The sequence below is a fragment of the Protomyctophum parallelum genome, assembly GCF_964188405.1.
Source record: "Protomyctophum parallelum genome assembly, chromosome: 5".
NCBI lineage: Eukaryota > Metazoa > Chordata > Actinopteri > Myctophiformes > Myctophidae > Protomyctophum > Protomyctophum parallelum.
The window spans coordinates 21,661,153-21,675,013 of NC_139702.1; the positions used below are offsets into that span (position 1 = coordinate 21,661,153).

Consider the following 13,861-nt stretch of genomic DNA (forward strand, 5'->3'; position numbering starts at 1 on the left):
GCCTGTCACTAACAGTGTCTCCTGTGACTGTGTCGCGTGTGTGTGGCTGTGCACACGTGCGTGCGTGTGTGCGTGCGTGTGTTGTGGAAGAGGGTTTTCTTGACTTTTGTGAAAGCATGCATTTACGAGTGATCAAATACAATTTAACAATACAGCCAATAAAGCCAGAAATGGGTTTGAAAGAGACAGATAGAAGAAAGAGTCACCAAGACGGAGCCACATAAGTGAAGGAACCATATAAAAAAACAAGAGGAAAAGGGGAATGCCAGCTTCTATGTGGCCGCCTGTTTAAAATGGTTTCTGGTCAGGGGAAGTGGCGGGATTGGATGCCCAAATTAGAGAGGCCCCGGTCGGATCTTAGGAAACCCTGTCATCCTCAGCACGCCGGCGTTCCAGCCAGCGAGGAACATGGGAGCAGGAGCCACCCTGACGGTGTTTGGTTCAGACGAGATGGGAGGGCCCTGCTTCGTGGCGGATTTTCCGAACCTCGGAGACCACAAGGCATTTGGGGAGACCGGGGCCAGGAGTCTATCGATCACGCCGTGGGTTGTTTGGCGTTTGCTGTCAAGTAAGCCTCTCGGGGAGGTCTCCATCAATACAGGACTGATATTTATCCATGCTCGGAGAGAAAGATATTCTCCTTATCCAAGATATACAATTAAGAAGTTGAAATTACCAAAAGGGTTTCTATTCCTGTAGATACTGAAATAGCCTATATTGGATATTTCCCTATGGCTTTTATGTTAACAACAATTAGGCTATACGGATAGGCATTGTGGAGAGCATTCCATTTTCTCTACATTTCTCGTCTCCAAAGGCAAATTATAGTAATATAATATGCTGCTGGGTACACTGAACGCGCTGATCTATGCTGCTTGTACTGTACCTGTATGAGTGAATGGCAAATTCTTGATTCTCGCCGCAAAGCATCACGTTTTCTCTGCTTGTTTTAAATAAAGTTCATGAACAAGTAAACCGTTTCGTTAGCCACCCACTCACTATACAATGCTAAGCAACTGCATTTCTCTTTGGGATACCCAACAAGTGAATCTATAGCTTACAGTATATACAGTATATGTATTTTTTCACAATATATCATGTATAATTTCAAAAGGTACATGGAGAAACCACCGAGGTCAGAGACAGGTGAATGATTAACTCAGTATTGAGCTCAATCTTGAGGTAAATTGTGGTAGTAATGCGACAGTATTTAGGCCAGTACTAAGCATTCTGTAATCATGTGGTTGTGATACTAGATTGTGGTCAGTATAATTTGTACTAGGCAAAGCCTTGCAGTCCCCCGCCTGATCAGTCTGTGCATTTTTGAGTGGTGCAACCACTCCAAGGAACAGCAATGTCTGTGTCCGCCTATGCGCCTATGTGGCCATGAGCACCAGTATATGACTATAGGGTACCAGTAGGGGCGCTGATAGTATTAGAGAGAGAGAGATAGTATTACTGCTGCACTGTTGCCTGCTAATATGAGAGAGAGAGAGAGAGAGAGAGAGAGAGAGAGAGGAGAGGGGGGGGGGGGGGGGGAGTTGCAACACTCAGTTCAGTTTCTATACCAGTGACTTGTGGTGAGGTTAGGGCCTGGGTAGGCATGACTGTTGTATGACCTACAGAGAACTGATTTAGAAGCCAACAACGCATCACCACACAGTTGTGCGATGGAGCATATGTCCGTCAAATTGACAGATGTAGACGTATTTGGGTCCTAATGCTTTTCCTGCGGAATACGTTTGTGTGTGTGTGTGTGTGTGCGTGTGTGTGCGCGCGTGCCTGCGTGTGTGTGTGTGTGTGTGTGTGTGTGTGTGTGTGTGTGTGTGTGTGTGTGTGTGTGTGTGTGTGTGTGTGTGTGTGTGTGCGTGTGTGTGTGTGTGTGTGTGTGAGCATGCCTCTATTATTGCATGTGCAGTACAGCATGGGTACTGGTAGACAATAAAAAAGTATATGCCTATATAACGGTCGTCACTAATTTTGAAACCAAGCCTACGCTCTTGATGTAGAAAATGAGGCCAGAGCAAAGAAAGATCAGTGTTCTGCTTAAACACAGCCTAACCCTCTATGTACGATTCATCACAGTGTGTGTGAGTGGGCATAACATGTACAGTGTATATGGAAACTGGGGCACATGAACATATGGAATGTGTGGAAAATACACCTTTATTTAAGCATTTTGTGGAGAGCGATGAAGCAGTCTCCAACAGCGTGAACTCATCCAGATGGCACGACGTCTAAACCAAAGCCAGATCAAATGCAACTAAAGGAAAGAAGACTGGGAGGACCAAAAGATAGATAGCAAAACATGCAGAGTGGGGGGGGGTGGGGGGGACAGAAAGAAAGAATTATATATTCATCGTCATCAAAACGGGCTTCTTTCCTCAACCCCATGAGACACTGTCAGCTCAGCGAGGCGTTGCTTCAAGGCCTGTGCGCGTGGCTGCTGTGTGCATGCATACATTAGCCAAATGACAATCACCAGCACAAAACAGGAGAGAAGAACAAAAAGCCCACAACAGCCGCCTCTCATTGTTCGCCCACCGGTGGAGGTCAAGAGAGCAAAAATGAAATATGACGGCGATGCTGCGAAGGGACGAGACGAGACAGCTCGCCACAGACATTATGCATTAGATGAGGGGCTGAAGAGAGAACCCCCCACCCCCACACCCCCCCTCGTAATGAACCAAATCTTCTGCCTGTTGTTTACAATTCAGCTGCCTTGACTGGAAGGGGAACGGGGAGGGTGGTGGGGGAGCGAGGGAGGGACTGAGCCAGTGAACAGCGCTTATGTTATCTGTTAGGCTTTGCCTGTCCAGTGCATTACGAGCCCTGTATCGCTCATTTCATGGCAAGTATACTGGAACAGATTATCACTGGCTGGAGAGAATAAAAGACAGACAGACAGACAGACAGACTGCGTGATGGTGGTGGTGTGGGTTGCAGGGCAGGGCCTGGTTTTGTAGTCAGAAGGGCAGCAGAGTGAGCAGCATCCAAATCCCTGATTATGCACACCCCTACAATTGCCTCACATTATCCCTCCATTTATTTACTTTATTTATTTACTCTGGCATTCAGCAGGTTTCTTTCTCTCCCGTCCTCGCTACAAAATAATTTATCCGCCTGTGCTGCCTTACCCACACACACACACACACACACACACACACACACACACACACACACACGCACAGTCGCGCACACACACGCACGCACACAGTCACACACACACTTTTCTTTCCCCCGACTGCATAGGCAAATCTTAAATGTTTTCTACAGATGCTAGGAAATCCACCGTGACTTATTTATTTGTGTGTATTTTGGAGTTGCACTGCTGGCTATTTCTCTGCTATCATGTTGTCCGTGTAGCCACTACTCCACATCCGTTTGTACTAATATTTTGCAAGACCTCCGCTTAAGCCATCCAATAACTAATTTCAGTAAAAAAAAGTAAAAATACATTTTGAATGATCCAACATACTGATATGGGGTGTTGTTGGGGGCTCAGAAATGTCCTGCTGCAGATGAGATGCCACACAGCCAGATCAGGAGGAAGCCATTTTGTGGGTTTCCCCTGCATCTGTTGGTGCCTGACTGTGGAAACTTCCTGCTTCTTGTGTTCGGTGAAAGATGAGATGACAACAGACCACCGGGTGAGGACGGGATGCTTTTGCCCTCAGGGAGTTGACAACTGGAGTCATCTGGTGGCCTAAACTTGGCCAAAGGGCCTGATGAATTGGCCTGGAGGGGTAATTTGGTTGTTCAGGGGCAGGGCAGGAATGACCTTTGAGCCCATGTCCTTCCTCAATCAGTGTCAATGGTGGTCCTGTTTCTTAAATAGTCTCTTACCTTATTGGGGGACTGTGGCAACTGTACAACTTTGTACGTGTAGGTGTCACATAAAAGCGTAACCCCTTAAGTGCTACTATATACTTCGTCTTACGTCGATTGTTTTATCAATCCCTTCAAATACTGAAATTTGAGAATTCTAAAGGAGTAATACTATTATAATTTGTCCCTGTGCCTTTCAACATCTAGCCCTCAGTAACTCATTGACAGTGTCAAAGTACCGGTAGTGCAACTTGTTCAGAATCTAATTATATTGCAACAATTGTTTAATGTCTAAAGAATCTCAGAGATGCCGCCAGTCTCCGTCATGAGCATCAACACCGTTGCTCTACTTTTGTCTCCTTTGTGTCAACCCACCACAGGGGTGCGCTAGTAACAGAGCACTCTTCTTCTCTCCCTTTCTTTCTTCTCCTTCTTCTGCGATTTCGGCAGGAGACAAAGCATTCAAAGGAGAAGTTTTTTTTTGTCTAGCAGGGGAAAGGGTTTAACCCCAGAAGCCGCCAGGGCAAAGGAACTTGCAGGCTAGGTCTGTCTGTCTGTCTGTCTGTCTGTCTCTCTCTCTCTCTCTCTCTGTGTGTCTCTCTTCCCCTCTCTCTCCTTTTTATTGAGGGTTCCTGAGGGGAGTGCACAGTGGGCTGCATATTTGTGTTGCTGTGTGCCCACTTTATGCCGTGGCCCCCCGTCGAGCAAGGGTGCGCAGCATGGAGCGAGAGGCCATGCAGGAATCCCTATAATGCGCTGTGGAAACTGTGACTGCTTTTGATTTAAATGGTTTCAGATGCTCCTTTTGGAGGTGCACAGTGAAAAACAGCTGGTTGCTGTGGCTATTGATATGCACCAGAAGAGAATAAAGAGCATTGAGGCTCTTAAAGCAACCCTATAGGTCAGACTGAGACAGATTCTTGTCTAAACACAAGTTCTATCCTCCTGTATTATGTTGTTTTGTATATTATTAGTAGATTATTATCATTGTGCCCATCAAATGGCCCACTCATAAATGCAACGTTGCTATTCACCTCTATGACAGAATGCACACTATAACACTGTATTCATTCATGTCATGAATTTTTTTATATCTTATGAAAGCTTCATGATGCACCTACTAATGTATAGCCTATGCTCTGCTGAATTGCTTTCAATGATTTCACCTCTGTTAAGTCTTCGAAAAGACAATGGATTACTTTTGATAAAATGGGTTCGTTGTAATTCCCCAGATTAAATCCACCGTACATAAACTTTGAAACATAAGCACTTGTGAGTCTAGGATCACACATTGCTTCAAAATTAGGTTTGTCTCTGAATTTACAGGTTCTGCAGGGAGCGAAAGCAACAAGGAAGGCGGTGAACTTATTTTTCTTTCCGTGAGCTTAAGTTGTGGATCCACTCAGTGGGGTGAGTTTCAATGAAGTTCAATTTACTTCCGGGTCCTTTGGCTTTCCCTCTGGTTGGACTGACCCACTATGAGGGATCCAAGGGGGGGACCCGTCAGTCAGGAGAGGTAATACACAGCAACAAGAAGTCATCTCATCCCAGAGAGAGCTGGCCGATAAGGTCATAGTCCTGGTTGGCCACCTTTGACCCGCCGTCCTGCAGTGACCAGGTGCACTGCCTGCTAAAGTCCCAGCACTAATCAGTGAGCCGGCAGAACACAAAAGAAAGGGCAAGCTTATTATCGCATACTGTGTCTTCTGAGAAATGGTAATGTCGTATCTGTGGCAAAACACAATGGAGCAGTGTGGCTCAGTCTGCCATTCGGAAGCCATCAAAGGGACAAACTTCAGTAGTCCGACCTCTGGTGTCCATTTGAAATTGTAGTTACTTCAATTGTATTCACCCTCCAAATGATTTGAACTGAATAAAAAGTTGAATTGATGTGTATAGTTATATTGCTGTCTCCTAAATATTTAAAATGAGATTAACATGAATCCGAAGTGAAGTCTGATGGCGTCAGTTGATGTTGAGTCATTCAATTGAGTCATTAAATTAGATTGTCATTACATTTTAAATCATTAAATTGATTGTGGATTTAGCTGTGGACTATGTGGATTTACCAATATGTGGATTTACGATTTCCTTGTTGCACAAAGACAACAGTACACTTAGAGGACCACTTCACCACTTTTCTTCATATAATAGGTCCTCATTAATAATCATGATAAATTGGCACGATTTCTTTCTACTTAGTCTCTGTGTCTCATAGGAGGGCTGTGGGCAGTTTAGAAACCGTCCTCCAGTGACATCATTTTCATTATCGTGAGAACGATGGCTTCCATTTTTGCATTGCAACTTTTCAGGACTAGAAAGCCTGCAGTTTCTATTAGCTATATGGATTCCCCATCGATGATGGGGAATCCATTAACTAAGGAAGCTAATTATAAAATAACATAATTAGAAGTTAATTTAACCCCAAATGTCTTTTCATATCAGCGTTTCTAGGACAGAATCATTTGATATAGGCTGCATTGCCTAATGTGTCAATTTGGGGGTCCATCCATGAAATGAGATAGTTTGAAAACCCTTGGGTTAGAGGAAATGATCCTTTGCCACAATCAAGGTTGTGACAAAGGATCATTTTACATGGTTTACAACCACACATTTTTTTGCACCCTAAAATACTTTACTTCACAAAAATACTTCATGAGCATGGACTATTATTCCACACACACTGTGAAAAACTGCTAACTGTTCAGTACACATGCAAGCAGTGACACACACACACACACACACACACACACACACGCTCGCTACCTGCAGACAGTGTGGAGAAGAGATAAGGCTGCATCAAATGCACAACGGTGTATTGATTTCCATGCCAACCAATCTCACCCAATCAAAAAAGGTCACGCTGTGTAGAAATCAAAACGAGGTGTCTTTGTCTCAGAATTGCATGCTGGGTAGCCTTCAGGCAGACGGATCCTGCGAGTGAGACAGTTTGAAGCGTAATTTGCTTTTCATCTGCAACTAACAACCTCGTGCAGAACGCAAAAAATTGGAAACCAATATTGATATCTGACCAATTTAACGGCCCATGCAGCAGTGTGGGGAAAATAAATGCGATGTTTTTCCGCTATACTTTCTTTTCAGAAAAGGATTTGCTCGTCTGTGCAGTGTCTGTGGATTGGGTGGGAGGGGGGGATGCTGACATGTTACACACACATCAGTGTGAATCTAATGTTGTCAACCCCATGCCATGCCTTCCAAACTCAATCTGTAGCCTTTGTCCTTTTTTTTTGGTGGCTCAGCGAGACATGATTAACAACTCCAAGCCGTGGTGCTCGTGCATGGATCCTATATGGCAGAGGTTTCCAAAGTGGGGTCCGGGCTAGTTTGGGGCTAGTTTGGAACCAAATGGACCCTTATGGATCTGTAACTCTGAAAGTGTACACTCTGAGTTAAATTAAAACATTGATTTTACAAAATTAAATTGGGGGTCCCAGAGATAGAAATGCCATTAAATGGGGGTCCGTAGACTAATATGCATGTCAAACTGGGGGTCCTTGTAATTAAACGGGTTGAGAATCACTGCACTGCTAGAGCCGTAACAATCTTTTCTTATGGGGGTCCCTGGCATATCTTTTCAAATGGGGGGGGGGGGGGGTTCTGCGGGCTAATGAGTGTCAATTTGGGGGTCTTTGACATGAAAAGGTTTGGGAACCCCTGCTACGTATACAGTATGGCTCAGCCTCAGTGTGCTGATGGTCAAGACTGGGGCCTCTGAGAGGCTTTCTTTATGTGCTTGTGTTGTTTTCTGTTCAGTCCGGGTCACCCAACATGCATTAATGAGCTGATGCACTGATTTGATGTTGGCCTTCAAATGTCCTTTGGTGCTCTGGTTCTATAGCGTGCCCCCTCTATCCCTTCCCAGACATATACGTTTTTTTTCTCTTTTTATTTATGGAAGAATAATGTACATGAAATATAACATGACAAAAGAAGGTAAACCAACAAAGCAAAGATGCACAATTAAATTAAATCAGCGTTAATGTTCTGATAGAAATAATTATGTTTTAGAGGTTTGGGGCCGCTACGCATTTGACAGTGCCGATCTGACTGTTATATGCCCTATATGGGGTCAGCCTTGTCCTTTTATGCCCATATATGGAGATCCCTGATGTCATCAGTATATGTCCTTTTGTGCCCCTATATGGAGCTGACTGATTTGTTTGCTGATGCCATGACTACACATTAATTCCATATTTGGGCTGCATTGGGAACTCTTTATATGGTCATGGCTGAGTCATGGTTACATGAGCATGACGCCAGAGGTCTGTCCGCCCGCTGGCCGTCCGGTCCTCGCGTAAACTAATTTGTTTACGGCCGTCAAACCTTGCTATTATCTCTGAATCTACGGCGCTCTCCATGGTTTTGATCAGAACGCTGATGTTCTGTGACTTAACCAAGCATCTCGTTTGGAATATTAACGTGTCTAAAGAGAGATCAGACTTGACAGTGTGAGGTAGTACTAGTAATGGAACATTATATCTCCCAGTTTTGGGGGGAAATGGAAGGCGGGGGCTTTTCAGAGTAAAATCTGCCTCATCTGCTGGGCACTCTATAGTGCCTACAGTATATTTTGAAAAATTCCGGGGCATACCCTAGCTGGATAAAAAAAAAGTGTTGCAGTAATTCAGATGTGACGTAATAAAAGCATGTTTATTGTTTGTAGCCCTATCTATATACTGTACTTCATCATAAGAGGAGCAGAAATAGCCGACACCGCAGCTTGTCACATCCATGTACTGTAGAACATGTAGAACTGCGATATCCGCTTAAAAGAAAAAAATAACAAAATGATTGAAAATCTGTAAAGACTTAATGACATGCCCAAACAGGCCATGTTGAAAGTGGTAAAAAGTCAGAACCTGCTTTTTACGGTCTATATGTATGGTCAAAACAGGTCAAACATGTTTGACAAAGCAAGTATATATATTTTTTAAGTCAGGATCAAACAATATACTCATACAGTACATACTGTAGTAAACTGTACATACTTTTTTTCTCAGTGGTGCATACTGTATACCCACTCCATTCCTCTTCTATGTCACACTATTCTTTCAGCTATACTGTAGCATAGCATTTTTGAGGACACAGTGATGTGGTTTTGATGAAGGAGACAAGCTGTGTGTGCGTGTGTCGTTGACAGGGTGGAGAGTGTTGTTTACTGCATGTGTGTCAATGAGTTCATAAAAGAGTGTATGCGTGTGTGTGTGTGTGTGTGTGTGTGTGTGTGTGTGTGCGTGTGTGTCTGTATTGTCTTGTTTGTGACTGCATATAATTTTGCACACGTCTGGGTGGAGTCTAATGTTTAGAGTTATATTCATATCATGATTTTAGACTAGATATTGTCTGTGATTTTGGATATTGTACTATTGTGATATGGCATAAGTGTTCAATAAAACTATAAATGTCAGATCGGGAAAAATCGGTATCGACAGTTACTCAGAAACAAATGATCGGAACGGGAGCAAAAAAACATGATCGAGACATCTCATTATTATAATTGATTGCATTTTATAGCACGTTACAATGGTCCATTCATTCATACTTTGGGAGCTGGGGCGGGGAACAGTCGACGCTTCCCACATTCATACACCAATGGTGGCAAGCTAGCACTGACCGACTCACTGGAGGCAATGTAGGGTTCACATGTCTTGCCCAAGGACACTTGGGCCGGGATTCGAACCGCCAACCCACGGATCATTGGACGACCTGCTCTACCTCCTGAGCCCCACAGAAGCCCCACTGTTACTGTTATTATTAATTTTAGCTTTTTCACTGTATCTGCATCCCCCCCCACCCCCATCTGTGCTCGGGCAGCTAGTGTGGCCTTCCAAATGCACAATTGCTTTCCTCTGTGTGAGCGCTCTTGTTTCCCAGTATGCTAATTTCCTGTGATGATCAGAGGGACGGTGGGATAAAAGTGCTGTGCTTTAAGCACTTTGTAGTTTTTTTATGTCGTTGCCATAGTAACACGACACTGGAAACCAAATCAATGTGCCCGTTCTTATTTGCATGTAGAAAAATAGAAACCCTAAACAGAAACAGAAGACAAAATATAGACTAAAGGGTCGTTCGCACTGAGCACTGTAACTGTAATATCTATAATCGTTCACCATTGTATTATTTTTTATAGTTGGTGTGAACGCTGCCATCCACTTGACTTAGAATGATTTTTAAACTATATTTTATAGTTTAGTTAGTGTTCAGTGTGAATGGCCCTGAATAGTGAGTGAGAGAGTTGCAACAGCTCCGTTTACACTTTTAATTATTCCCATTTATATTATATATTTAATTGTACATACATTGTTTTGTTTAGATTGTTTTGTTCCACTTTTGTTTTGTCAATGTAAAAGCATATGTTTCATCATGCCAATAAAGCTCCTTAGAATTGAATTGAGAGAGAGAGAGAGAGAGAGAGAGAGAGAGAGAGAGAGAGAGAGAGAGAGAGAGAGAGAGAGAGATAAAGAGAGATAATGCACAATCTTTTTATAGTTTCACAAGATAGTATTACTCAAATTGTTAATGCAACACAGCTCTGTTGACACCTTTATTTTATTCCTATTTATATTCAATATTTATTTGTACATACATTGTTTTATCTTGATTGTTTTGTTCAATGTAAACGTATGTTTTCTTATGCCAATAAAGCTCAATTTGAATTTAATTTAATTTAATCTCTGCAATGCATCACCTTCCCATTAGTATACCGGTAAACTAGCTTAACAAGAACAACGCCATTTATGCAGCGAGCATTTCACCCCACAACAGGGCAAAGATATTATTAAAGTGAACTATCAACAAGCATGGCATGGACTGTTTTCACCCCTCTAAAAAGCATTGTATTTCAGGCTCTACTACAACACCGTCCATGTTCCTCCCTATTTCAGACAACACTCACTTGATATGCACCCTGCATGCTGCTGGCTGGTTGTGCTTTGAAGTTGTTCACAGGGCTATGGAGCTGTGATTATCCTGCCCCTCACAACCCCTCACTCTAGCACCAGCTTCTGTGCTGCTGACTGGATGAGCAACGACGCATAAGCTATCCCAACAACCTATTCCCCCCCCCCCCCCCCCCCGTTTACTTTTTATTCCCCTAACAATCCTCTGACTGTGATTAGGCTCGTGAGTGCTTAATTAGTTGTTAATTAGCTCAGCTCCTCCATGTGACACCCGGACTATCTAGTCACTTATCAGGCTCTCAGATTGGACCGCTCACAGCTGTTAATGAATGGTGTAATTTATTCAGCTCAATCTGTTTGTCTTCGGAGCGCGGTGCCGCGTAAAGACTGTGTGCAGATGCATGAAATGATTATGAGACATCTTACTATATTGCCATGTGTGCAGTGATGTAGGCAAAGGAAGAATGCCTGCATTTGTTTCTAGGTCTATAGAGTGTGAACCATCAGCCTATCAGCAGCCCCTTGTTTAAAGGTATATTCAGTGATTTCACTTAATTCAAATATCACTTATTTTTTTGTTTTGTTGTGATAATCCTCCCTACTATAGAGTGTGCTGGCCATATAAGGAGTTCCTCCCTGTCCCCAGTTAGCCCCTGGGGGTCAAAAAACCTTAGGTTTCGTTTTTGACTCTCTATCCTGATTGGACGAAAGGCTGGGTCCCGCAGCCAAAAACGAAACCTAAGGTTTTTTGAGTGAAATCACTGAATATACCTTTAAGGGTTTGACTGATTCAGGAAAAAATTATAATATGACCATTACATTTGTTTTGTACATATCTCTCAAAAGCATAAGACACAAAAATGTGATGGAAAAAAAGAACCATTAACACCATGAGGCCGATTTGACAAATGCCTTCTAAAAAACAGTTTTCTGAAAAAAACCTGAATATTGCTGTATATCGTCTGTCACGTGGAAACTTCATATCTCCAAAATTGGTACTTTTCAGGATTCATTTTTCAAAATAGTCAAAGCAGATGCTAGTTACTGTAGTGAGGTCTAGCCAACACCTACTCGGGACTCCTGGATCGCTGCCCTCCACACTTTCCTATCTAAAATTAGGTTCTTGAGCTCTACAGTGTTGTTAGCTAGTGCGTCTACGTAGGTGGTGCGCTTCTTTCCCCTCTTGGCATTGCCCTTGGCTTCCATAGAGTCAATTTACTTGCCTCTAGTTCTGGGTGCCTGACACATTGACACAGTGCCGGGAGTGCCCTGCCAGCCTCATCCTTCTCTCTCTGACTGTGACCCGTGGTAGGTCCCCATAGAGGTCCACATTTCTGATGCGATCCGTCGATGTGACACCTAGTGCCATTCGTAGCATTCTATAAGACTCCATCCTTGCATGACGTTGAAGGATGAATACAAGTTACAATAAGAGGAGATAAGAGGTTTCTGCCCGACAGCAACGATATAATAACTAAAATCTAAAATGCCACAGATACTTTCCCCTTTGGCTGAGGGAGAGTTCCCCTTTTGGTGGGCAGCTGATGTGGGAGACACAGGTTTGAATCCAGGTGGGGCAGATTGGCAGGAAACAACTACAACAGCTAATTGTCTCCACCAGGCCGAAGGCATGGGGGGAGAGTATGTTTTGCACTCCGTCCGTCCGTCCGTGTGTCCGTCCGTCCGTCCGTGTGTGTGTGTGTGTGTGTCCGTGAGCAGCTAATCTCGGCCACCGTTAACCCGGTCGATGCCAAATTTTGCACACACACTCCCTGGATGCCAACGATGAACCTCTGCCCCAAACTTTCCAGAACGGCCTGTTATAGCGCCACCAGGAGGCCGCTTTGTGCAAAACAAGTTTTTGCACAGTACACCTACAGATTTTGTCCAAACATCACGCAAATTGGTACACAGTCTCTCTAGAGCCATTCAACGAAACCGGTCTTTCAGATTTCTCAGACTTCATCCTGATTGGTTAAGATTGGCTTCCAAAGTTCACAGGAGTGCTCAGTTTCAAACAAAATGCTGCAAATCATGAACACATCGCGTGATTTCCGTGAAATTGTGCACCCACATTCCCACTAGGCCGAGGACGAAATGCCACATGAACAATTTCAACTCAGCCTCAAGGTGGCGCTATAACTGGCCGAAAAGTGTTTTTACCTCTAACTGCACGGATCTGTGGATAACTTTGTATGCCAACTCCCTAGAGGCCAAGGAAAAACCTTTGCCTGGAATTTTTCACATCTGCTCTTTATAGCGCCACCAGGAGGCCGACATATGTAAAACACATTTTCTATTATTACTCCTTCAGATTTTATCCAAATTTCACGCAAATCGGTACACATGATCTCCATAGTCATGTGATCAAGACAGGTTTGTTTGATTTCTCATATTCCATCCCGATTGGCCACGATTGGCTCCTACAGTTTTCAGGAGTAGCCCGCTTTGTACAAATCGCCACAACTCCTCAACGCAGCGTCCAATTGCGATGAAACTGTGCACGCATATTCCCACTAGTTTACTTTTGTTGCCCTTTTATCCAACCACCAGATGAAGGCAAGCTGCAATGTCCTACATTCCTATCCTGGTGGAGACCTGTGCCCAGAAGGGCACTTTTTCTAGTTATGACTTTATTATTATAAACATTATGACTAAAGAAATGTGGTTAGTATGGACGATGGTCCATATATTGGACTCCATTGAATCCCACCTCATCTAAAAACCAACTCCTGTTTTTGGCTCCAGTATCGGTTACATCTGATATCATATATAAACAGAAAAACAAGAAGCATTAAAATGTAAGATCCTAATCCTTTTGGATAATAAACAAAAGTCCAGCAGCACTCTAACTACCATTAGTATGTGCCTGCACACGTCCTACATCAGGTTACAGCCAGGGGTTATGTCGGTACAGAGAGGAAAACTAAAGCAGGTTTGGCAGCAGCCCAGTGCAACATGGTGTTTGTAAGACTGGCGTGTAATTACCTCCCAACAGCCCTCTGATTCCATTTAGCACAGAGCTTAATCTTTATAGGGCTCTGTAATGTATGGGAGCTATTAGTCACATCAAGAGGTTGTTTGTCATCATGTTGCAACATGGAACATTCTAG

General features: G+C 43.5%; 1 pseudogene across 1 annotated transcript in view; it reads left to right on the forward strand.

Annotated features, from left to right (window-relative positions):
* Positions 1 to 408: 408 nt before the first annotated feature.
* Positions 409 to 13,861, forward strand: part of LOC310858257 (ATP-dependent RNA helicase SUPV3L1, mitochondrial-like) — a 43,862-nt pseudogene continuing 30,409 nt past the window's right edge. The window contains exon 1 of the transcript in view: positions 409 to 542. The product of the transcript in view is annotated as an ATP-dependent RNA helicase SUPV3L1, mitochondrial-like (transcript). The remainder of the gene's footprint in view (positions 543 to 13,861) is intronic.